This window comes from Eptesicus fuscus, chromosome 2 (genome assembly GCF_027574615.1).
Source record: "Eptesicus fuscus isolate TK198812 chromosome 2, DD_ASM_mEF_20220401, whole genome shotgun sequence".
NCBI lineage: Eukaryota > Metazoa > Chordata > Mammalia > Chiroptera > Vespertilionidae > Eptesicus > Eptesicus fuscus.
The window spans coordinates 51,123,004-51,146,891 of NC_072474.1; positions in this window are offsets into that span (position 1 = coordinate 51,123,004).

The following is a 23,888-nucleotide window of genomic DNA, read 5'->3' on the forward strand; positions in this document are numbered from 1 at the left end:
ATTAACAAAAAAATTTATAAATTAAAATTATTATAGTCCTAGCCTAGAATGTCGGCCTGTGCACCAAGGAGTCTCAGTTTGATTCCGGTCAAGGGTAAGTCAAGGATATGTACCTGGGTTGCAGGTTCAATCCCCAGCCTGGTCAGGGGCATGCGGCAACCAATCGATGTGTCTCTCTCACATTAATGTTTCTTTACCTCTCTTTCCCCTCTCTCTTTCCTTCCCCCCTCCTTTCCACTCTCTCTGAATATTAATGGAAAAATATTCTCAGGTAAGGATTAAAAAATTATTATAGAATCAAAAGATACAGTGATAATAGATTTATTGGTTATATGCTTTGTATCAATGTTTATCCTGTGAATGATATCCATTCATTTCATATTTTCTTAGAAATAAGGGAAAAGTGTGTTTATTAACCCTATTATTTGTCATTTAATCATTGTAATTTTGTTTTACTTTGATACCAATGACAACCTTCTTGAGTTATATATTACATTTTTTATAAGTCAGATAAATTATTTTTTGTTAATACATGTATATATACATATACAACATAAGTAGAACTATAAAATTGTTTAAATAAATTTATAGAGCATAATATGCATGTTTGTTACTTGCCACATGATATTACTAAAAATTCAGTGCCTTACTTTATAGAACTTAAATAACATATATATTGTTATATTTCTACCTATAAATAGAATAATTGGCAAAGTAAAATTGATTACTGGATAACTTACATTTGTAGGTAAAAGTGTTAAGAACTAAGGTTGATAAATGATATATTGTGTTACAAGTTTGATTGGTATATGAATAATATTCTCATGGGACTTACAAACTTATAGGACATTCAATCACAACATTTTATAGCCTTGTATTTATTTCAAATTGTTTTAGAACTTTTATTAATAATATGTAAATTGTTTTCTTTTATTTATAAATCAAGTCTTTTATTTGGCTGCATATACTTAACAAAGATAAACTCATTTTTATTAGTCTAAATAAAAGAGGGAATAGTATATTTACAATCAGTATACTATAAACCATTAAGTATTGTATAATCAATAAACCACATTAGAATGACTTAATGAAGAAATTATTAAATGAGGTATATCACATTATAAAGCAATCTACTCTATTACACCAAATTTTAATCCATGGATATATAAATGATTTTATGATTGATTTAGCTTGGGTAAAGTAAAATTGCTAAGTGGAAAAAGATTTAAACATTACTTTTTATTTCTCATATTGACCCGTTTTTGAAAATTAAAAGTGAAATACTTAGCAAACTTAAAAAGAAAGAAAATGAATTAAAATATTGAGAGTATGAAAAATTGAAACTCTCATACATCATGGTGGAAGTATAAATTGATATCAGCAATTCTCAAGGACAGGCTGGCATAATGTTTTAAATAGACATGCCATTTAACCCCAGAATTCTACTTCTGGGATTACCCTAAGAATAATGAATTCTATGCCTCCAATTTAAGCATCCAGGATACTTATCATAAAGTCTCTATATATAAAAGCCCAGTGACCAGTAAGGAGTGAGCAGATGGGTGGTAAGGAGTGAGAAGGCAGGCAGTTAGGAGTGAGCAGGTGGATGGTAAGGAGCAAGCAGATGGGTGGTTAGGAGCCAGCAGGTGGGCAGTTAGGAGCAAAGGGACCTGGATTGTGAGAGGGTGCTGGCCGGGCTAAAGGACCCCCCCCCCCATGCATGAATTTTGTGCACCAGGCCTCTAGTATTAGTAATGAAAAGCTTAAAATGTCTTAAATGAAAGAAAAATGGGTTTTAGTTAATTTTGATACATCAGCTAAATAGAATACTATGAAATATTTTAAAATGGTATATATTTTTTAGGTCTGGTAACAAGATAGGATTCATTTGATTAATCATTTAGGAAATGTGTACCGAGAGCCTTTTATGCATTAAAAAAGTCTCATGCTCTACTTAATGAGCTAGTTGGGCATTTTCTCTTATGTATTAAGCACTGTTCCAGGGACTTGTGAAACAACAGTGAACAAAATAGTATAAACATTATTGTTTCATAGAGCTTAAGTTCAGGTATAAGGGACATTTAATAAATGAATGAAACTATGGTTCAATAATTTGATACAAGGAAAAAAGAAAGGAAGGGAAGAAGGGAGGGAGGGAAGGAGGGAGGGAGGAAAAATACTAGATAGTTATAAATGCTATGGAGGAAACTAAGAGAGAAAAAGATCAGGAGTTCACAGTGGATAGTGAATCAGTTTTAAATAATGTTATCAGAGAAGGCATTACTGAGAAAATAATGTTAGTAACCACCTTAGGCTTGTTAAATATTTTATTTTGTTTTTCAGTTTTTAGCTGATTTTTGCTATATGAACATACACTGCTGTATAGTAAGTACAGGTTATTTTAAGATTTTTAAATGAAGAAAACAATTGAAGTATAAACATATATTTTAATAACATCAAGTATTTAAATGAATGATAGACTTAGCAATGCATAGCAAATAAGGCAACACTATAGGCTGAACATAACTGAGACTTCATATAGAAAGTATAGATCATTTCTCATGAAAATAACATCATGATTTCTGCATCACATTCCCATAGGAAATTAATTTAGGAAAAAAATAGAATTTATATTAGTTGTTAATTAAACATATCTCATGAAGGTAGTGTTCACCTTTTCAATGAACATAAGCAACATCTTTGATATAAAAATCAGTGTAGTGTGAAAACTATTCTGTTTTCTCAGTGGCTTGTAATATTATAGCTTCAGAAATACTATAGAGTTTATCAGAATGCAGTTCATCTCCCTTGATGAGTACTGTTAATTTATTGTAAACAAGCAGTAATTTTGCTTTATTTTTTATAGCTTTCAGAAATGCTTCTGAGTTGTTAAAATGCAAGGTAATCTGAATATAGGCAAACATATATTTAAAGCTCCTAGCACAGTCTGTGACATAGTAAGTGCTCAATAAATATCTTTTTTTTTCTCTTCATCTCTTTTGTGCTGTTTTTACTTTGACCCTGCATAGCTATGTTCAAGAAAAGATGCTTTTAATAGGACACAGGGGGTTTAAGTAGAAGCTGGGGGACAGAGAGGAAGTTAGTGCAGGAAAGATAGGATGGCTGCTTGGAAAAAGGTGATAGTGGTGAAAGGATTAAGAGAGGGATATATTTGAAGGTAGTGGTAACATCCTATTTAATAAAAGAGTAATATGCAAATTGACCTTCACTCTAACACACAAGATGACTGCCCCCATGTGGTCAAAGATGGCTGCCCCCATGTGGACACAAGATGGCCACTACAAGATGGCCAGCAGGGGAGGGCAGTTGGGGATGATCAAGCCTGCAGGAGAGGGCAGTTAGGGGTGACCAGGCCGGCAGAGGAGGGAAGTTGGGGGTGACCAGGCCTGCAGGGAAAGGCAGTTCGGGGGAACCCAGGCCTGCAGGGGATGGTAGTTAGGGGCAAACAGGCTGGCAGGGGAGCAGTTAGGCATCAATCAGGCTGGCAGGGGAGTGGTTAGGGTGTGATCAGGCTGGCAGGCAGAAGCAGTTAGGGGCAATCAGGAAGGAAGGCAGGCGAGCAGTTGGGAGCCAGCAGTCCTGGATTGTGAGAGGGATGTCCGACTGCCTGGATTTTGAGAGGGATGTCTGATGGGATCGGGCCTAAATGGGCAGTCGGACATCCCTTGAGGGGTCCCAGATTGGAGATGGTGCAGGCTGGGTTGAGGGACACTCCCCCCCCCCGTGCACGAATTTTGTGCACCAGGCCTCTAGTAATTCTATAACAGATTATATACAAAGATGAGGGAAAGATGAATCCACAGCTTTCCACTTAAGCGAATGGTATTGCAGGGATGACTGGTGGGGAGGACTTGTTAGGGATAACGTGGAGTGGGAGATATGCTCTGTTTTGGACATGTTACATGTAACAGTCTATTTGAATTTTAAGTTGTAATTTTGATATACGGGCTACAAACTTTAGGAATAAGACTGTGGCTGAAAATGAAAAAATTGGTAAAAATCAAGTATAGATGACATTAAATTCACAAGACTGAGTGTAGGAGATCTAGGAAATAAGGAATAAAAGAGACTGTAGGACTGAGCTCTTGGGCATTATAACTTTCAGCAGCAGTTCATATCAGGAGAAGGAATTAATAAAGACTAGATGTATGTTTTGTTGTATAGTTTTTCTTTAAAACATTTTTTTAACTGTCAAAATCAATTAGTGTTTTAGTGAACTGGAAAATGCATATAACCCAATTCATTATACAATTCATTTCACAAAATAATTATGAGCAACCACTTAGACACACTGAATTAAAATTACTTTTATGTTTTCCAATTTTAGAAATAAATGTAGAACAGATTATGAACATGATTTAACTTATTAAAACATTTCTGTGAGTTCAATGAAAATATTTAGAGAATAGTTTTAAGTCTGTCTAGAAACTAGTATAAAATATTCAAGTAGTAATAAAAGACTTGAAAAATCAAGACTCAGAATATAACAGTCTTCAGTATTTCTTTGAATTTAGGCCAAGTAAAGATTTAGTAATACATGAGAAAATAGGAAATATGTATACACACACACACACACACACACACACACACACACACACACACATATATATATATGAAAGGTGATTTAAGATTCATCTTTGCATTCTTAATAATTGCCATGTCTTATCATTAGAAAGACTAATTGGTGTCTTTTTAACTTTTGACCGTATATTTAACTAATTAGGAATGTGATGTGTTGGCATTGTCTTTTTCAACCTTGATTAATTTTCCAGTTTATTAACTTATGTTTATATAAAATAAATAAAAAACAAGTTTTTAAAATTTGTTGGTGATTCATAGTGTTTTTAAAATATGTTTTTATTGATTTCAGAGAGAAAGGGAGAGGGAGAGAGAGATAGAAACATCAATGATGAGAGAGAATCATTGATCGGCTGCCTCCTGCATGGTCCCTATTGGGGATTAAGCCTGCAACGTGGGCATGTGCCCTTGACCGGAATGGAACCCGGGACCCTTCAGTCCGCAGGCCGACGCTTTATCCACTGAGCCAAAACAGCTAGGGCCATAGTTTTTTTAAAATATGAATTTAAGTACTTTGTTTTAAGCAATAAAACTGTTTTCATTTCCTGTAATAATTTTTATAAAGAATAGCCTTCTGGAACATTTTATATAAATATTTCATATAAATATAAAATTTTATATAAATGTCTATATAAATAGCATAATATCCAAATTATGGCATGCACATACACTTCATTTAGGATTCATTAATTGAATACAGACTCATTGAATAACCTTGTGTGCCAGGCACTGTGGGCAGCTTGAAGGCAGGTCTATGTCTGTTCACCTTGTTTCCCGGGAGCCTAGCACATGGGAGGACTTTAGGAAATATCATATTAGTGCATAAGTGCATATTCAGATAATTTTTACCTGCCTATTCCTTTAATATGAGCATTAGTCTTATTCTTAATGTGACCAATGTAGTCCTTACATATGGGCAACAATAAGCGCATCTTTGGTTAATTCACAAACTAGGACCAAAAACTTTAATTCATGTGTTGTTTTTATTTGTTTTGAAAATTAAATTTTGTTTGGTCGTTAGGCTATACATACAAATAGTCTTTTTAAGATTTATTATTGTTCATGGCATTTTGTGGGTCTAAACATTGTAACATCAAACATTACTAGTATATTTGTTTCTTATTGCTGTATAACAAATTGCCACAAACTCAGTGGCTTAAATCAACAGCCATATATTAGCACACAATTCTGAAGGCCAGAAGTCTAGGCAGCTCTGTGAGGGTCTGCTTACCTTCTCAAAAGGTTGAAGTAAAGGTGTTATGAGGCTGAACTCTTCTCTTGAGGTTCTAAGGCAAAATCTGTTTTCAAGTTCATTCAGGTTGTTGGCTGATTTAAGTTCTTTGTGGTTTTAGAGTTGGGTTCCTTTTTCATTGCTGACTGTCAGCTGGTGGGCCACTCTGAGCTCCTCAAGGCTGCCTGTATTCCTTGGCACACAGCTTCCTCATTCTCAGGCTAGCAAAGGCATATCAAAATTCTCTCAGACTTCAAACCTCTGACTAGCACAGGGAAGGACTTTGGGAAATTTCATGTGTAACTAGCCAAAGAAAACTTGACCTTTAAAGGAATCACTTGGCCGAGTCAATTTTATTGAGATAACCTACATATTTTAAGATAAATTGGCTGGGACTTCAATTATATCTACAAAAATCCCTTCATAGTAGTAGCTTGAATAGTGGTTGATTGGCTAACTGGGGATAGGAACTCTTGGGGTGGTATCTTTAGAATTCTGCTTATCGCAATCAGTTTACTCAATTACAGTGAACACATGCTATCATCTGTTACCAAAATCCACTTCCATGGTCAGTCCTTTCTTCTTTCAGTCTTACTATAGCTCTAGTTTCTATGTATAGAGGACTTTTATCTTTTCTTGCCTTTATGAGTTGAGTACTTTTAAGATTTTAAAAATTATTAAACAATTTTTCATTGATTTGGAAATCATATTCATTTTTATTTTGGTGGTTACATCCTTGACTTATCAAAGTCAAGCAACAGTTGATATTTTTACTTTATTCCTGGATAATGCAAGAATGCTAGTGCATTCTAATTCCATTTACACTTTTCCTCATTTTCTGCCATTATTTTCATGTATTTTGATTCATTGCCACCTTAAACTCAAAGACATTATTATTGTTTTACACAAGTAGTCAATTGTCAAATAATATTATTCATTTACACATTTATGATTTCATTGCTCTGGTTTTTTTTTGTTTGTTTGTTTTTTTTTGTCATTCAAATGCTAACTCTAATCATTTACTTATTTTTTTCATTGCTGTTTTTTTGTTTTTCCATTCAAGATGCCATCTCCAATCATTTACCTTCTGTCTGAAATAAGCTGTTTAGTGTTTCTTTTAGAGTGGATCTGCTAGTGGAGAATTCTCTCTTCTTTTTGTGTGCATCTGAAATATTTAAGCATATATTTTTGGGTTACATTCTGTGTTGGTCAGCACATTTAAAATAATTTAATTGTATTTTGGCATCCAACATTTCTGTGTAGAATTCAGAAACATCTAAATATTGGCTTTTTGAAGTACATATATTTGTTCTCAACTAACCTTACCTTTATTTTTTAACAATTTTACTATATTGTACCTAGGTCTGCTTTTCTGTGTATTCATCCTAAGAGATTTATACACTGCTCTTTGAGTTCATGCCTTGATGTCTTTTTCCTGTTTTGGAGAGTTCTGTCATTATATTTTAAATAGCTCATCTTTTTTACTTTATTCCCTCATCCTCTTTTTCTCATATTTGTTTTTCTTCTAGTGTTTCTTCTTTTTCAACTCTAATTAAACATATCGTTATTTTGTTTTCTATGACAACCTCTTCTTTATTTCCCTTTTTTTCATTTACCCATGCATCCTGTAGATATTTTATTTAGCCTTTTCTTCCAGTTAACTAACTCCTCCTTCTCTGTCTATTCTGCTGTTTGAATAATCTAATAAATTCTTAATTTTATTATTATATATTTATTTCTGCTATTTGCAGTAAGTATAGCTGTAAATTATTAACATTTTGATGCAGTTTAATTGAGAGTATTGGTTACTCATAATGCTGATCATGTCAAAAGGATTTAACAATTATTTTGCAGATAGGGTTGTGATATATAAAAGAAATAAACATATTTTTTTGCTCACAGGAGTTTAAAGGTTAAAATGGAAACTAGTCTTCTTTTTCCCCAAATGACCCTCCTCCCCCTCCCCGGCCATTCCCATCCCGGGCAAGCCCCCACCGCCCCAAAGTCTGTGTCCATTGGTTATGCTAATATGCATGCATACAAGTCCTTTGGTTGCTCTCTAACTCTTGAATCAGTATTGTCATTATAAATTTTCCAAGGCAGTCCTTAAAGCTATGCCATAAAATTTAGCATCTGCTTATATATTCTTTTTCTCTGTCATTGAAGTCATAGAATCAAATTTTTAGAACTGGAAAAACCTTAGTGCTTATCCACTTCCAATGTTAAAATTTTAGAATGCTAAAGTTGTTTCACATCTACAGGTCTTATCTCCTATGTCTTATCACTCAACTCCAAACTGTACATTCATAAAGTCTATATTTTTTGCTTGTATTAAATTCCCCATGTTAAAAAAAAAGAAAAAAAAAGAAAATTTATATATTATTTTTAAATTAGCCAGTGAATATATTTAGTTATTTGATAATGAACGTACAAGATTGGTGAAAATCTGAATTATATTATTTTCCACAAATTAAACCAATGGAAGAAAATAAAAGCTAAGTATAGCATCGTCTATATTCTAGAGAGGATTGGATAAGTATATTTTTTATATCACAGATTATCTAGTAATGATAGAAAAATATGTATATAACTTATTTTTTACTAGCTTACCAGCTTATTATAGGAGGCTATAACCAGGAACAGATGGAAGAGATACCTAGAGCAAGTTATGAGGAAAGGGAATGGAGAGCTGCCTTACCTTCTACCAGTGTGCACTCTCCCTGCATCTCCAGATGTTCATCAGTCCTGAAGCTCTCCAAACCCTGTCCTTTTGTATTTTCAGGGATATTTCATTACTTAGTCTTAATTGATTAAATCATTAGCCATCTGAGGCTTGATTTAACCTCTAGGCCCTCTCCTGTCCCTGAAAGTTCCAGTTCTCTAATCACTTGGTTCACCCCACTGGCAACCAGCCCCTGTCTTAAGGTGTGGTCCAAAAGCCAACTCATTAGCATAACAAAAGACACATTTGTTGATCTTATAGAATATTTGACATAATACAGAGAAATCAAGTCAATGGGATATCTATAATAATAAAAGCGTAATATGCTAAGTAGACCGATGTCCTTCCTGACGACCTTCCAGATGAAGCCAGGGCAGGGAGGGAAGCCCAGGTCCCGGGTGCCAGAGGGAAGCCAGTGCTGGAAGCCGGGGGAAGGAAGGCCAACTCTTGCTCAAATTTCGTGCATCGGGCCTCTAGTTATTTCTTAATGAAGAATCATACAGTTTATTCTACTTCAGTGCATATTTCTTTAACGTGAATTAACTCATACATTATTTAAGAATAGGACAAAGAAGTTGTTTTGGTTCATATGCAATTAAAAAAATATTTTTATTGATTTCAGAAAGGAAGGGAGAAGGAGAGAAAGATAGAAACATCAATGATGAGAGAGAATTATCAATCAGCTGCCTCCTGCACACCCCCTACTGGAGATTGAGCCTGCAACCAGAGAATGTGGCCCTGACCTTCTGGTTCATAGGTTGATGCTCAACTATTGAGCCATGCTGGTCGGGACATATGCAATTATTTTGAGACAACCAAAAGTAAGCTTTCTTATGCTTAAACATAGAGACTTAGTAATATATGACAAGATATTAGGAAAAATAAGCTAAAAATTGCACAGTTGTGCCTTCTTAGTGTTCATGGTCACTGACCTGCTACACTTTTCACCATGTTAAAGTTTTGAGGAAGCTAAGATATTGTAAAGAGTAAAGACTTTTCTCTTTGTATTAATCCCCACCCCCAAAACATACCCCCCTTGATTCATAGTCTTTACCTCAGATCAGCTTTTTATTATTAATGAAACTAGTTTTTGTTAGGCGTGAATTCCCTCAGGGACCTAGTGCTTGAGAAATTAAGAAGCATAACTCCTAGAGTTAAAGACTATAAAGAATGGGATGATGCTAAGTGGAGATTTAACTGTACTCTTTTTAATGGATTGAAACAATATTAGTAGACACAAGATAAAATTGATCATCTTAACCATTTTTAAATGTAGAGTTTGGTGGTATTAAATGCTACATTCACTATCTTCTGCAACCATTACCACTATCCATCTTTAAAACTCTTTTCATTTGTAAACCAAAATCCATCCTCATCTATAATAATAAAAGCGTAATATGCTAATTAGACCAGACATCATTCCTGCTGACCTTCCAGATGAAGCTAAGGCTGCAGCCTCAGGATCAAGGCAGCCACCGTGGCTGTGAGGGAGGGATCCAGGCAGCCACCGTGGCTGTGAAGGCCTACTCTTGCATGAATTTTGTCCATCAGGCCTCTAATTAAACAATGACTCCCCATTGTTCCTCACCCCAGTTCTTACAAACCCGAGAATGAATGAAGGGCCCATCATGCTGTGGAGAAAGTAAAAAAGAATGAGAGACAATCCCCATATTGCCTTCCGTAGTATATACTATGGGGAAGTGAATCATAAAGGAGAAATTAAAAGCAACACATTTTGGGGGGGTTTAATAGGAGCTCCATTTTATTGTGATTTAAATTCTGAATAGCACCACCTATTTCACCAACCAAACTACTACCCTAGATTCATGTCTGATTTATATATTCACCGTAGCTCTATAATGTTGGTTGAATAAAATCTAAATGCACCAGGCACAAGTTGTGCTAGTCCTTGAAATAGTACTCTAAAATACGACTCCAATGTTTTTGAGAATGATGTGATGTTAGCATTAGGGTTAGGGGAGAGGTATAGGAAGGAGAGGGAAGGGAAGGAGGAAGAGAGATTTTTTTTTGACCTGATAGCAAAGTGTAGAAATGTGTGTTTGTGGGAGAGGAGGATGTTCCTTCTAAGTCCAGGAAATGTAATAATAGATTTAGGAGAATCAAAGGATGAAATATCATTAACTAAATACCAAGAAGGAAAAGTTAAGGGAAAAGGGGGAGATATGAAATCCGAAGATTGTGATTATTTTTGAAGAATTTTTTCTTTTTATATGTAAATATTATAAATTTTGTAGTCAGAAATTATGATTTTGCAGCTGCTAGTTTAATATCCTAGGAATTAGAAAAACCTAGTTTTAATTTAATAATTTCCATGTAGGATAGTGTTACAGTTCAATACATGAGAAATATGTTTTAGTCAAATCTAATATTCTTTTTAAACAAGTCATGTCTAATTTTGTACAGCAGATCCTCTTTGGAAATGCTACACTATTATTCTAAAATTGAATTAAAATTCAAACACTTGGAACACAGTAAAAGAACTCTTTTTATATTAGAAGGTACAATAAAAGTTTTAAAATAGTTTAGAGTAGGATAATATTTACATAAAGTATATCTAGGCATGCTACAAATTTATTAAAACTCAACACTATTGTGAATAGTGTTATACGGTAGCTTTACAGAAAGCTTAGAGTGTGCAATTTGTTATGCCTAGTGGAACTGCATTTCATTTAAAACACTTAGCAATTTCCTTGTTCTTTTTGAAATATTTTGAAACCCATTAGTGTGTCAGTGGCTTGGCATTGCTCTCTAATTGCAATAGATTTCAAGTGATAAAAATTGATTTTTTTTGTAGCGTACTTTGTAGAGTCAGCATTGGTACCTGAATACATTACATTACAGTTCCCTTCAAACATTATTCTATGTTAGAAAGTTTTATTGTCTGAACTTGAGTTTATATGTGCAGTTTATTCTTCACTACAGAATGATTTGTATTTCGAGGAAATGTGATAAAATGCGGAATTCTAAGAAATGTTAAGATATTAAAAAATATATTTTAAAAGCAAATTTTTTACACATAAAGCTAAATTATACCAACATAGGTTCAATATATTTATCTCTTAGCATTTTGGGAATCATAGATGTAATTTTTATTATACTAGTAAATTTATCACAAAGCAATAACAGAAATATCAAATTTATATTTCCAGGAAACAATGAAGCCTTGTTGCTTTATCTACTAATTATGATTAACAAGCTCCATACCATACACTTTTTAAAATTAAAAAAAACAACCACATTTATTAACATTAGAGGGTGAGAGGGAATAAATGGTAAAAGGGGTCAAATATATGGTGATGGAAGAAGATTTGACTTCGGGTGGTGGGCACACAATGCAATATACACATGGTGTTTTGTACACTTGAAACGTCTATAATCTTATTAGTCAATGTCATCCCAATTAATTTAATTAATTCATTAATACTATAGAAAAGTACACAATTATTAGTTTGATCTCAATTCATTTTTATAAGGTGAACAACCCATATAACCCATGTAACCATCATTAAATGAAGAAATAGAGTATTACAATCATCTTTAATCCCTCCTTTTAGTCTCTCCTAGTAACTGCCACTGCCCCAAAGGAACCCATATTCTCGCTCTGTCACCACTGGTTTATTTATACTATTTTAGTGCTTTTATGAATATTGTTTCAGTGAACATTCTTATAGCTTTTTTTTTGGGGGGGGGTACATGTAAGTATACATTTCTCTTGATTATAAACTAGAAGTTGAATTTCTGGGTAGTAGTATCTGTAGATGTTCAGTTTTACGATCTTGCTCAACAGTTTTCTTTTCCCAAGTAGATGTAGTGATTTATATTTCCAACAGTAATGTAGGAGAGTTAGAATTGCTCTGCCATCTTACTAACACTTTATATTGTCAGTCTTTTTCATTTTAGCCATTTTGGATTAGGAGTATTTTATTAAGGCTTTAATGTGCACATTCCTGATGACTAATGAAGTTTAATACTTTCTCACGTCTTTTTGGCCATTTGGATATCTTCTTGTAAAGTGCCTTTTTATGTCTCTTGCCTATTTACTTATCTAAGTTCTTACTTTTTATAGAAATTTTATTGTTTTGCTTTTCACAATTAGCTCTATAATATTACCTCAAAAGAATGTTGCACATATATTTATGAATAAGGTTAGCTTGATCTACCTACTGTCCATTTTTTGAAATCTCTTAAGAGTTGATTTATAGCCTAACACTTAGTATTTTTAAAAATGTTCCATTTACATTTGAAAATAATGTATATTTTCCAGTAGTTGGAAAATGCTCTATGGATGTCAGCTAGATTAAGCTTATTAATTGAATTTTTTTCTATCTTCTATATCTTGCTTAATGTATTACTTTGAGTGGTGTGTCTAAAACTACCACATAATGGTGCATTTTACTATTACTCCTCATGGTCTGTTTAATTTTTACTTAATAATTTTGAGTCAATACAACTAGGTGAATATAAATTATAGCCTTCTGTTGAACTGAACATTTTATCATGTTATAATACCTCCCTTTATCTTTGTTCATGCTTTTAGTTATATCGGCCGTTTTTTTTTTTGTTTGTTTGTTTTTTGTCTGGTGAGTCATTCTTCATCCTTTTACTTTCAACTATTCTCTGACCATGTTTTTAGTGGGTCCCTTTTGTTTCTAACATATTCAGGAAATACACTGATTTTGTTTTGATTACCAGGTTACAAAATCTCTTTTCTGTTGTTTTCCACTTTTCTGTATTTCTTTTTTTCCTTGTGCTTCTTTTGGACATAATTTGGAGCCTTTCTAACATCCTTTACTCCCACCCCTTTTTCATCTTTTTGATTTACTGGTTTGGAATCTATATACTATATTTTTGCCTTTTAGTCAAAATCCTTGGTGTTGCTACATGCATACTTAATTTAATAAAGTTTATATTTTTTTCAAGATCTTGGCTCTCCTGAACAGTGCTTTACACTTGTTTACTTTTTTTAACCTTATAAATTGTCTTATGCAATAAATTGCTGTTTAGATTAAACCATAGTTATTATTTTCTTCATTTCTTTCTTACATGTCAACATTCCTTATAGGGCTATTTTCTTTCTTCTTAAAGTATATTTTTTAGAAATTTCTTTAGTGACAGACTTTTAGTGATAAATTCTCTCAATCTTTTATTCACTTATTCAAATTAGTACATAAACTAGTATATACAAAAATCTTTGCTTCATGAATCTAAAACTCAAGCAGGGAGATAGGCAATAAACAAGATAAAATGTAAATTATATTAAAAGTATATTACATTGTGAAGCAGGAAAAATAAAGTAGAAAAATGTGATAAAAGATTTTAGGTAGGGTAGTCAAGGAAGGCCTTCCTGGGAAGGTGAATTTTGAATCAAGACCAGAAAAAACTGAGAGAATATGAAGGTATCTAATAAAAAGTCATTACAGATAAAGGGAACAGATTCTACAAGAGGACATGGCAAGTTCAAGATAGAGCAAGAAATCCAGGGAGGCTACAGCAGAAATAATTATTTGGAGATTAGTAGGTGTGCCTGCCCAGAGATGTAATGTACATCCAGATGATACAGGGCTTGGTAGGTCATGCTTTCAGTGAGATGGAAGGTATTAGAGGTTTTGAATCAACAATTGATTTGATCTGTTTTAGCAGGTTTACTGTGCACGTTATAGATTTTAGAGAGGAAGGGAGAGGGAGAAAGAAACATCAATGATGAGAGAGAATCATTGATTGGCTGCACACTGGGGACTGAGGCTTAGCCTGGACATGTGCCCTGATGGGGAATCAAACAGTGACCTCCTGGTTCATAGGTCAATGCTCAACCACAGAGCCACCCCAGCCAGGCTACTGTGCACAGGAGTAGAAATAATTAATAGGCTATTGCCCTATCTTTGAGAGATGATGGTGTCTTCATAGCAGAGTTGGTTGGCAGTGTGGGTGATGAGATGTGTCACAGTCCATGTATATTTTGAAGGTAAAGCTAATAGGATATGTCAGTAGTTCCGATGTAGACTGTGAGACAAAGGAGAAGCCAAGAATAACTTAGAGGTTTCGGCCCAAACAACTATGAGGGGAGATTTGCCGTTAACTGAGATGGAGACAAATGTAAGACAGGATGATTCTGGAGAAATGATCAGGGGCATAATTTGAACAAAGTAACTTTAAAAATATTGAAATGTCTTAATTTCATCTTATTCTTGCCATATATGGTATTTTTGCTTCCAGTATCATTTTGTTATTTAATTTCTCTTAGCTTTTTAAAGAGTCATTCCACTGACTTCAAATTTTTATTGTCACTGCTGACAACTCAGTCCTCAAATTGTTATCTCTTTAATATGTAATCTGTCCTTTCTACCTGTTTTTGAGATCTCTGTATTTCATATTACTTAGTGATCTTGTATCTCATACTGGTATTCTTCTGTCAATGTGTTTTTTTTTTTCTTTTTTTGTAATCATTAAGGAATTATTCTTTGCTGCTAATTTACATTAATTGAATAGGTATGAGGGTTTTATTTGCTTACTTGTTTGTTTGCTTTATTTGTTCTGGTTGGATCTAGCTGTTTCTTCTCAATCTGAGTTCATATGTCTTTCTCTCATTCTCAAATATTCCCAGCAATTATTTCTTCTCATACTGCCTCCATAGACTTCTCTATTCTATTTCTATATTTCTATTTCTATTTATGTTCCATTCCATTCCAATTTCTAGCTAATGTTGGAAATGCTAGCCTCTAGATCACTTTTTTTCCCCCAGTATCTTCTAACTCTTTTGTATACTAGGCCTGACAGTCACTAAATTTATTGTTACTCTTGCTCAGGAGATATTTCCAACTGTTTAGTGACTCTAGCAATTTTAAAGTTGATATTATATCTCTACTCACTATGACAGTATTGCAAGCTATTTGTTAATTACTGCTATTATGTCTCTGGAGTAGTTCTATTTTGTCATATACATTTTACACAATTAGCAAAGCAGTCCTTTTTCTAGAAACATTGTGAGTGATAAGAATTTAATTTAATTTTTAAAGGTTAGTATTGATAAACAAAGTTGTAGATTCGGTATATATGTCTATTTAAGAAATGAAATTCACACATAAGTTGCATCATTAAATATATATTTTCAAAAAAACAGGGTGCTGTAAATTGACCTCACATTGTAAATAGTTTTTCTATTATTACCTTGATAATTTGACAACACTTCTATTTATGTAATTTATAATCCTGATAAAATACAAGTATTGAAGTTGCCTAACCTATCTTAATTGAATATAACGAATAAATGTTTGATTGCTATTTTTGTAAATGATTTGGAAGAGAAACTACCAGCTTGAGACTTGAATATGATATAAACTATATTTTGTAGAGATTATTTGTGTACTATAGTATTTTTTACTTTGACCACTTTAAAACTGCATTCAGTACTAGGCAGAAAAAATGGTGTTACATAAAATCATAGCATCAGTATAGTATATGAAGTAGAGCTAATAGTTGTACTCATAACCATTTTCACTACTAGTGGCCCAGTGCATGAAATTCATGCACATTAAAAGGGGATTAATTAGAGGAAATAATTTAATATTGCTATTTGCCCTTTCTCTATAATAGAAGTGTCAGAGATAAAAGAAAATTAATAAAATGTATATGAAAATCTCCCTCCTGTCAGAGTCTGGGGCGTGCTGCGGGACCTAGAGTCAAGTCCCCATCCACCACCCACACGCACTTCGAAAACGTAGGAGATCCAGACCCGGCCAACCCCACCCCCATTGGGTGAGACCCAGACCTGGCCAGTCCCACCACCGTCAAGCCCCTCTGGGTGGGGGGCACAGCCTCAGGTCCCCCAGCCTGGAGGGGGCGCAGTCTCTGGTCCCCATCAAGCCACACCGGGCAGTGGACACAACCTCAGGCCACCCGGCCTGGTGCCGGGGCAGGAGGCATAGCCTGAGGTCCCTTGTCAAGCCCACTGGGCAGGGGGCACAGATCTGAGGTCCCCCGGCCTGGCACCAGGGTGTGGGGTGTGGCTTGAGGTTCCCTGTCAAGCCCTGCCAGGTGGGGGCCAGGGCCTGAGGTTCCCCGTCAAGCCTTACCAGGAGAGGGGCATGGCCTGAGGTCCCCATCAAGCCCTGCTGGGCAGGGGCACAGCCTGAGGTCTCCCAGCCCAGTGCTGGGGTAGGGGTGTGCAGCCTGAGGTCCCCGTTAAGCCCCATGTGGTGTGGGGCACAGCCTGAGGTCTCTTGTCCAGGCCAGGCGCCATGCAGCCTCAGATGCTTGCTGTTTGGTCGTGATGTTATGGTGTCCTAGCTAATATGCATATTCCTCTATTATATAGATAGATAAATGGAATCCATTCTTCAGCATAGTCTCCTGAACTGTTTTCCAGTCAAGCTATTTTGAAAAGATTAAATTAAATTTATTGCAGGGTACATGCTTTTAAAGACTGTAGGAAAATTTCATAAAGACAGTTTTCTATATCACTGCACCTTTTCAGAATAGTTTTCATACCTCAACCACAAGATTTTATTAAATACAAATTGAAGTGAACTTATGTCAGTAAGAAATAATGAAAATACATCTTCAAATGTCAGCTTTGCTTTTTCAGAGTAGAAATTTAAACTGTACTTCATATTACTGAGAGAGTATGCAAAAGTTTTGTTGAATTTCAGTAGCTACTATATTCAGAATATTATGAATACTGAATAACTAACCATCATAAATCATAGGTTTTATAGACAGAATAATGCCTTACCACCTGCACCCTTCCCCTCCAAAGTGCCTATTCTTTAATATCAGAGTCTGTGAATGAATATCTGTTAATGGCAAAGGACTTTTACACATGAAACTAAAGGTTGCTAATCAGGTGACATTAAATTAGGGAGACTATCTTAGATTATTCACTTGGGGCCAATTTAATCACAAGGTCCTTTTAAAATTGAAAGAAGATGGCAGAAAAGTCAGTGAAAGATGCAGCAGGGGGGAAAAAGGAAGTTAAAATGTGGGAAGGATTTTACTTCCCCTTGTTGACATTGAAGATGGAATAAATGCTTGACTAAAATAATGTATTCAGCCTCATGAAGCTGAGAATGACCCCGAGCCACCAGCCAGCAAGGACATGGGGGATCCTCCATCTGTATGGAACTGAATTCTGGAAAACGTCTGAATATTTTTTGAAATGGATTCTCTTTTACAGACTCCAGAAAGCAAAGTAGCTCTGCAGGCACTTAGATTTTGGTCTTGTGAAACAGAGGCAAAGAAATAAGCCACGACCACTAGACTTCTGACCTAAAGAACTGTGAGACAATACATTTATGTTATTTTAACCAAATTTGTGATAATATCGTATAGCAGCAAAGAAAACTAATACAATGGACAATACATTTTATTCTAAAATAAGAACCTCTGTGAAGAGCAGAAATCTTATCATATAAAATAAATTAAAATGATAGGGGAAAATATCTTATTTTTTCTTTCTGAATGTTATCACGACATTCCTTTCTATCTTTTTACACTCATTATGTTTGTAACTTTTTTCTTTCTTTCTTAAAACAATGACTATGCTGGAAAAGGTGCACAGTCTAGGAGGTGTGGTGAACTTATAAGCACTGAAAAACTATTTAAAAAATTAAAGAGTAGTCTAGTTTCATTGTTTTGCATGTGGCTTTCCAATTTTCCCAGCACCATTTACTAAAGAGGCTTTCTTTCCTGCATTGTATGGTTTTAGCTCCTTTATAAAAACATTATTTGCCCATATACAAGTGGGTTTGTTTTGGGCTCTCAATTCTCTTCCATTGGTTTGTTTTTCTGCCAATTTCATACTGTTTTGATTATTGTTGCTCTGTAGTATAATTTAAAGTCACCTAAAGTTTATCCTACATGTATGAAAATTAACTCAAAATGGATCAAAGATCTAAATATAAGATCTGAAACAACAAATTACATAGATGAAAATATAGGTAGTAAACTTATGGACCTTAGTCATACAGAAGATTTTAGTAATTTAACCCCAAAGACAAGGGAAGTAAAGGCAAAAATAAATGAAATGGACTATATCAAACTAAAAAGCTTTTGCACAGCAGAAGAAACTGCCAACAAAACAAAAGGCAACCAACCAAATGGGAGAAGATATATTTTGGATATTAACCCCAACAAAGGGTTAATATCCAAAATGTATGAAGAACTCATACAGCCCTGGCTGGTTTGGCTTATTGGATAGAGTGTCGGCCTGTGGACTGAAGGGACCCAGTCTAGATTCTGGTCAAGGGCTCATGCCTGGGTTGGGGACTCAACCCCAGTAGGGAGTGTGCAGGAGGCAGCCAATCAATGATTCTCTCTCATCATTGATGTTTCTATCTCTCTCTCCTCTCCCTTCCTCTCTGAAATCAATAAAATTATATTTTAAAAAAAGAACTCATACAATTCAACACCAAACAAACAAACAATTCAATTAAAAAATGGGCAGATGACCTGAACAGACACTTCTCCCAAGCAGGAATACAAATGGGCAATAGCTATATGAAAAGATGCTCAACCTCATTAGCTATTAGGAAAAATTAAATCAAAACTACAATTAGGTACTATTCATACCTGTTAAAATAGCTATTATCAATAAGAAAAGTATTAAGTTTTGGAGAGGTTGTAGAGAAAAAGGAGCTCTCATTCACTGTTGGTGGGAGTGTAAACTGGTACAGCCAATATGAAAACCAGTATTGAGGTTCCTAAAAAAATTCAGAATAGAGTCACTGTATGACCCAGCAATCCCTCTTCTGGGTATTCACCCGAAAATTTTCAAAACATTGATTTGCAAAGATATATGCACCCCGATGTTCATTGCAGTATTATTCATGGTGGCCAAAACATGGAAACAACTAAAGTGTCCTTTGATAGATGATTGGATGAAGAAGATGTGGTACATATATACAATGGAATACTACTCAGCCATAAGAAAAGATGAAATACTGCCATTTGTGACAACATGGATGGACCTTGAAAATATTATACTAAGTGAAACAAGTCAGAAAAAGCTAAGAACAATATGATTTCAATCATATGTGGGAAACAAAACTGAAACTCTATAAGCAGAGACCCCCTTTACCCTTTACTAGTTACCAGAGGGAAGGGAAGTAGGGGACTAGTAAAGGGTAAAGGGGGTCAAATATATGGTGATGAAAGATGATTTTACTTTGGGTGGTGGGTTCACAGTGTATTATACAGAACATGTGCCATAGAAATGTACACTTGAAGCCTATATGATCTTATTAACCAATGTAACCAGGAATTTAAATAAAATAAAATTCTAAAAAAATGAAACAAAGAACTATCCAAAAACATAAATTAAGAAAATAATTCCATGTATAATATCATCAAAAAATCATAGGAGTTAATTTAAGCAAGGAGGTGAATAATCTATATATCGAAAACTGAGACACTGATAAAAGAAATTGAGGATGACACAAATAAGTGGAAAGATATCATGAGTTTTTAGATTGAAGAATTAATATTAAGGAAATGTTCATATTACTCATTTATAATTCAATGCAGTTCCTATCAAAATTTCAATGGCATATTCACAGAAATAGAGAAAACAATTCTAACATTTGTATGGAACCCCAAAAGACTCTAAATAACCAAAACAATCTTGAGAAAGAAAAATACTGGAGGCATCACACTTTCTGATTTAAAGCCATATTACAAAGCTATAGTGATCAAAATAGTATACTGAATAAAGACAGACACAGAGACCAACGGAACAGAGTAGAAAGCCTAGAAATAAACCCACAGTATATAAACCCACAGTAAATAACCCTAGAAATAAACCCACAGTAGAAAGCCTAGAAATAAACCCACAGTGTATTCTTGGTACTCTTGTCACAGATGACAAGATGTGACAAGAGTACCGAGAATACACCATGGAGAAAAATTGTCTCTTCAATAAGTGGTGCTGGAAAAACTGGATATCCACATGCAAAAGAATGAAACTAGACCACTATGTTATATTGGACTAAAAAAATTAACTCACATTGCATTAAAGACTTGAACAAAAACCTGAACCTATAAATCCTGGAAGAAAACATGGGGGGAAAGCTCATTGATACTGTCTTGGCAATGATTATTTTGATATAACACCAAAAGTACAAGCAACAAAAGAAAAAGAAAAAAGAAAAAGAAATGGGATCATATCAATCTGAAATTCATATGCACAGCAAAAGAAACAACAAAGTGAAAAGACAACCTATGGAATGGAATAAAATATTTGCAAACATATCTAAATATCTAAAATATAGAAGGAACTCCTACAATTCAATAGCAAAAAGCTAAAAATAACCCAATTTGAAATGGGCAAAAGATTTGAATAGATATTTTTCCAAAGAAGATATACAAATGGCCAACAGGTACATGAAAAGATGTTTAACATCACTAATCAGGAAAATGCAAATCAAAACTACAATGAGATATAACCTCACACAGGTTAGGATTTGTTTATCAAAAAGACAGGAGATAAGGCCATGTGCTCCATGCGCCCCTGGGACCGGGTGAGGCCACGCACCCCTGAGTCCGGGTGAGACTGCACCCCTGGGTCCGGGCGAGACCAAACCAGAGGGAGTCAGACCTGCATTACCACCATTTGTTCACCATCCAGAACTGAAAAGTCAGTGCTGACATGTACACATAAGGAACTGGTGGACATTGAAATTGGGTCTCAAAAGAACTGTTGGTCCAGAAAGAAAGTCACTACAGACTGATTCATTTGCCTGTTAGCATAACTATTATTGCTCGTCTCACATTCGGTTCTTATAAGTATATTTCTAGTAACACATGATCTCGCTCATCTAGGGGAAATGATGAACAACATAGACTGATGAACAAGAACAGACCCAGAAACAAGGAGGCATCGATCGGACTGTCGGGCCTCAGAGGGAGGGTAGGGGAGGATGGGGGTAGAGGGGAGAGATCAACCAAAGGACTTGTGTGCATGCATATGAGCCTAACCAATGGTTAAGGACAACAGGGGGGTGGGGGCATCCGTGAGGAGGGGTGTGGGATGGGAATGGGGGGATGAGGACAAATATGTGACACCTTAATCAATAAAGAAATTTTAAAAAAAAAGGAGATAGCAAGTGCTGGCAAGGGTGTGGAGTAAAGGAATCTTGAGCACTGTTGGTCATAATATAAATTGATATAGCCATTATGGAAACACAGTATGGAGGGTCCTAAAAAAATTAAAAATGGGCCGAAACCGGTTTGGCTCAGTGGATAGAGCGTCGGCCTGCGGACTCAAAGGTCGCGGGTTCGATTCCGGTCAAGGGCATGTACCTTGGTTGCGGGCACATCCCCAGTAGGGGGTATGCAAGAGGCAGCTGATCGATGTTTCTCTCTCATCGATGTTTCTAACTCTCTATCCCTCTCTCTTCCTCTCTGTAAAAAATCAATAAAATATATTAAAAAAAAATTAAAAATGGAACTATAATACAAGTCAGCAATCCCACTTTTGTGTATATATTCAAAGGAAATGAAATCAGTATCTAAAGAGATATCTATTTTCTGATGTTCATTGCGAGTATAATCGTGTTATTCACAATAGCCAAGATATAGCCAACATGTAGAAACAACCTAAGTATCTTTTGAGAGATGAATGGATAAAGAAAAATATTATATATAATATTATCCAGTCATAAAAAGAAAGAAATCATAACATATGCATTGATATAATAATGAATTGACATTGAGGACATTATGCTAACTGAAAAAAGCCAGAAAGTGAAAGATAAATACCATATGATGTCACTTATGTGTGGAATTTAAAAATAAGTTGAATTTATGGAACCAAATTGTAGAATGGTAGTTTTCAGGGAGAGGAGGGAGGGTAGAGGTTGGTCAAAAAGTGCAAACTTTCAGTCATAAGATGAATTAAGTTCTGGGGATCTAATGCACAACCTGGTGATAATCCTATCTAATAAAGAGGGAATATGCAAATTGACGGTCACACCATCACAAAGGTGGCAGCACCCACAGCGGAGGCTGGGTTTCCATAACACAAGATGGCTGCATCCACAGTGGAGGCTGAGTTCCCGTAACAAGCCTTAACGAGCAATCAACAGGGAACTGAGGCTGCGTGGCGCTGGGCCAGTGGGGCTTGACAGGGGACCTCAGACTGTGCCCCCTGCTGGGCAGGGCTTGATGGGGGACCTCAGGCCATGCCCCCCCACTCTGGCACCGGAGGACCTGAGGCTGCACCCCCCGCCCGGAGCCAGGCCAGGGGACCTGAGGCTGTGCCCCCCCCCCCCAAGCGGGGCTTGATGGGGGATCTCAGGCTGCATCCCCCACCTAGCAAGTCTTGACGGGGGACCTCAAGGTGCACCCCCACCCTGGCCTGGGCTGGGGGACCTCAGGCCGTGCCCCCCACCCAGCGGGGCTTGACAGGGGACATCAGGCCATGCTGCTTGCCCTGGTGCTGGGCCGAGGGACCTTAGGCCATGCTCTCTGCCCCAGCACTGGACCAGGGGACCTGAGGCTGCGCTCTCCACCCTGCGGGGCTTGACTGGGGACCTGAGGCTGCACCCCCCGCCTGGCGGTGGGGCTTGACAAGTGTGGGGCTGGCTGAGTCTGTATCTTGCCCAATGGGGGTGGGGCTGGCTGTGTCTGGGTCTTGCGCAATTTTGAGGTGCCGCGGGTGGGCGGGGACTTGACATTGGGTCCCATGGCGCACCCCAGACTCTGAGAGGAGGAAGATTTTCATATACATTTTACTAATTTTCTTTCATCTCTGACACTTCTATTATAGAGAAAGGGCAAATAGCAATATTAAAATATTTCCTCTAATTAATCCCATTTTAACCCTTTGCACTCGCTTGCTTTTTTCTCGATTCCTTTATTCTACTCAGGATTTAATTTTTTAAATACCCCAGATTTTACAAAGCGCGGCAGTAGAATAAAAAACTGGAGTTTCTTTTCATACAAACTTATTTATTTGGATTTTTTTATATTTCAAATTATTGATACATTCAAGGAGTAATTTAATCTCTATAATTTTTCATGGTGTGATATTTTTTGAAACATTCACCCACATGAAGACCTGGTTTACATTCACATGTTTCGCAAATATAAATCGTCTCTCTTCTTCCTCCTTTGATTTTTCGGTTAGAACAAACAACACAATCTTTGTGTTTTTTGTTAGGGTGAGGTGTGATTATATGGAGCTTTCCATCTAAACGTTGCTCTAAGTTAATGGATAATAATCTATCCCTGGAAGTTAGTGTACCATCTCTGAATTCTCCAACAAGATCATGTACTAGTTTCCTAATAAATTTCACATGCGTTATCGGTTTTTCATTTTTTCTT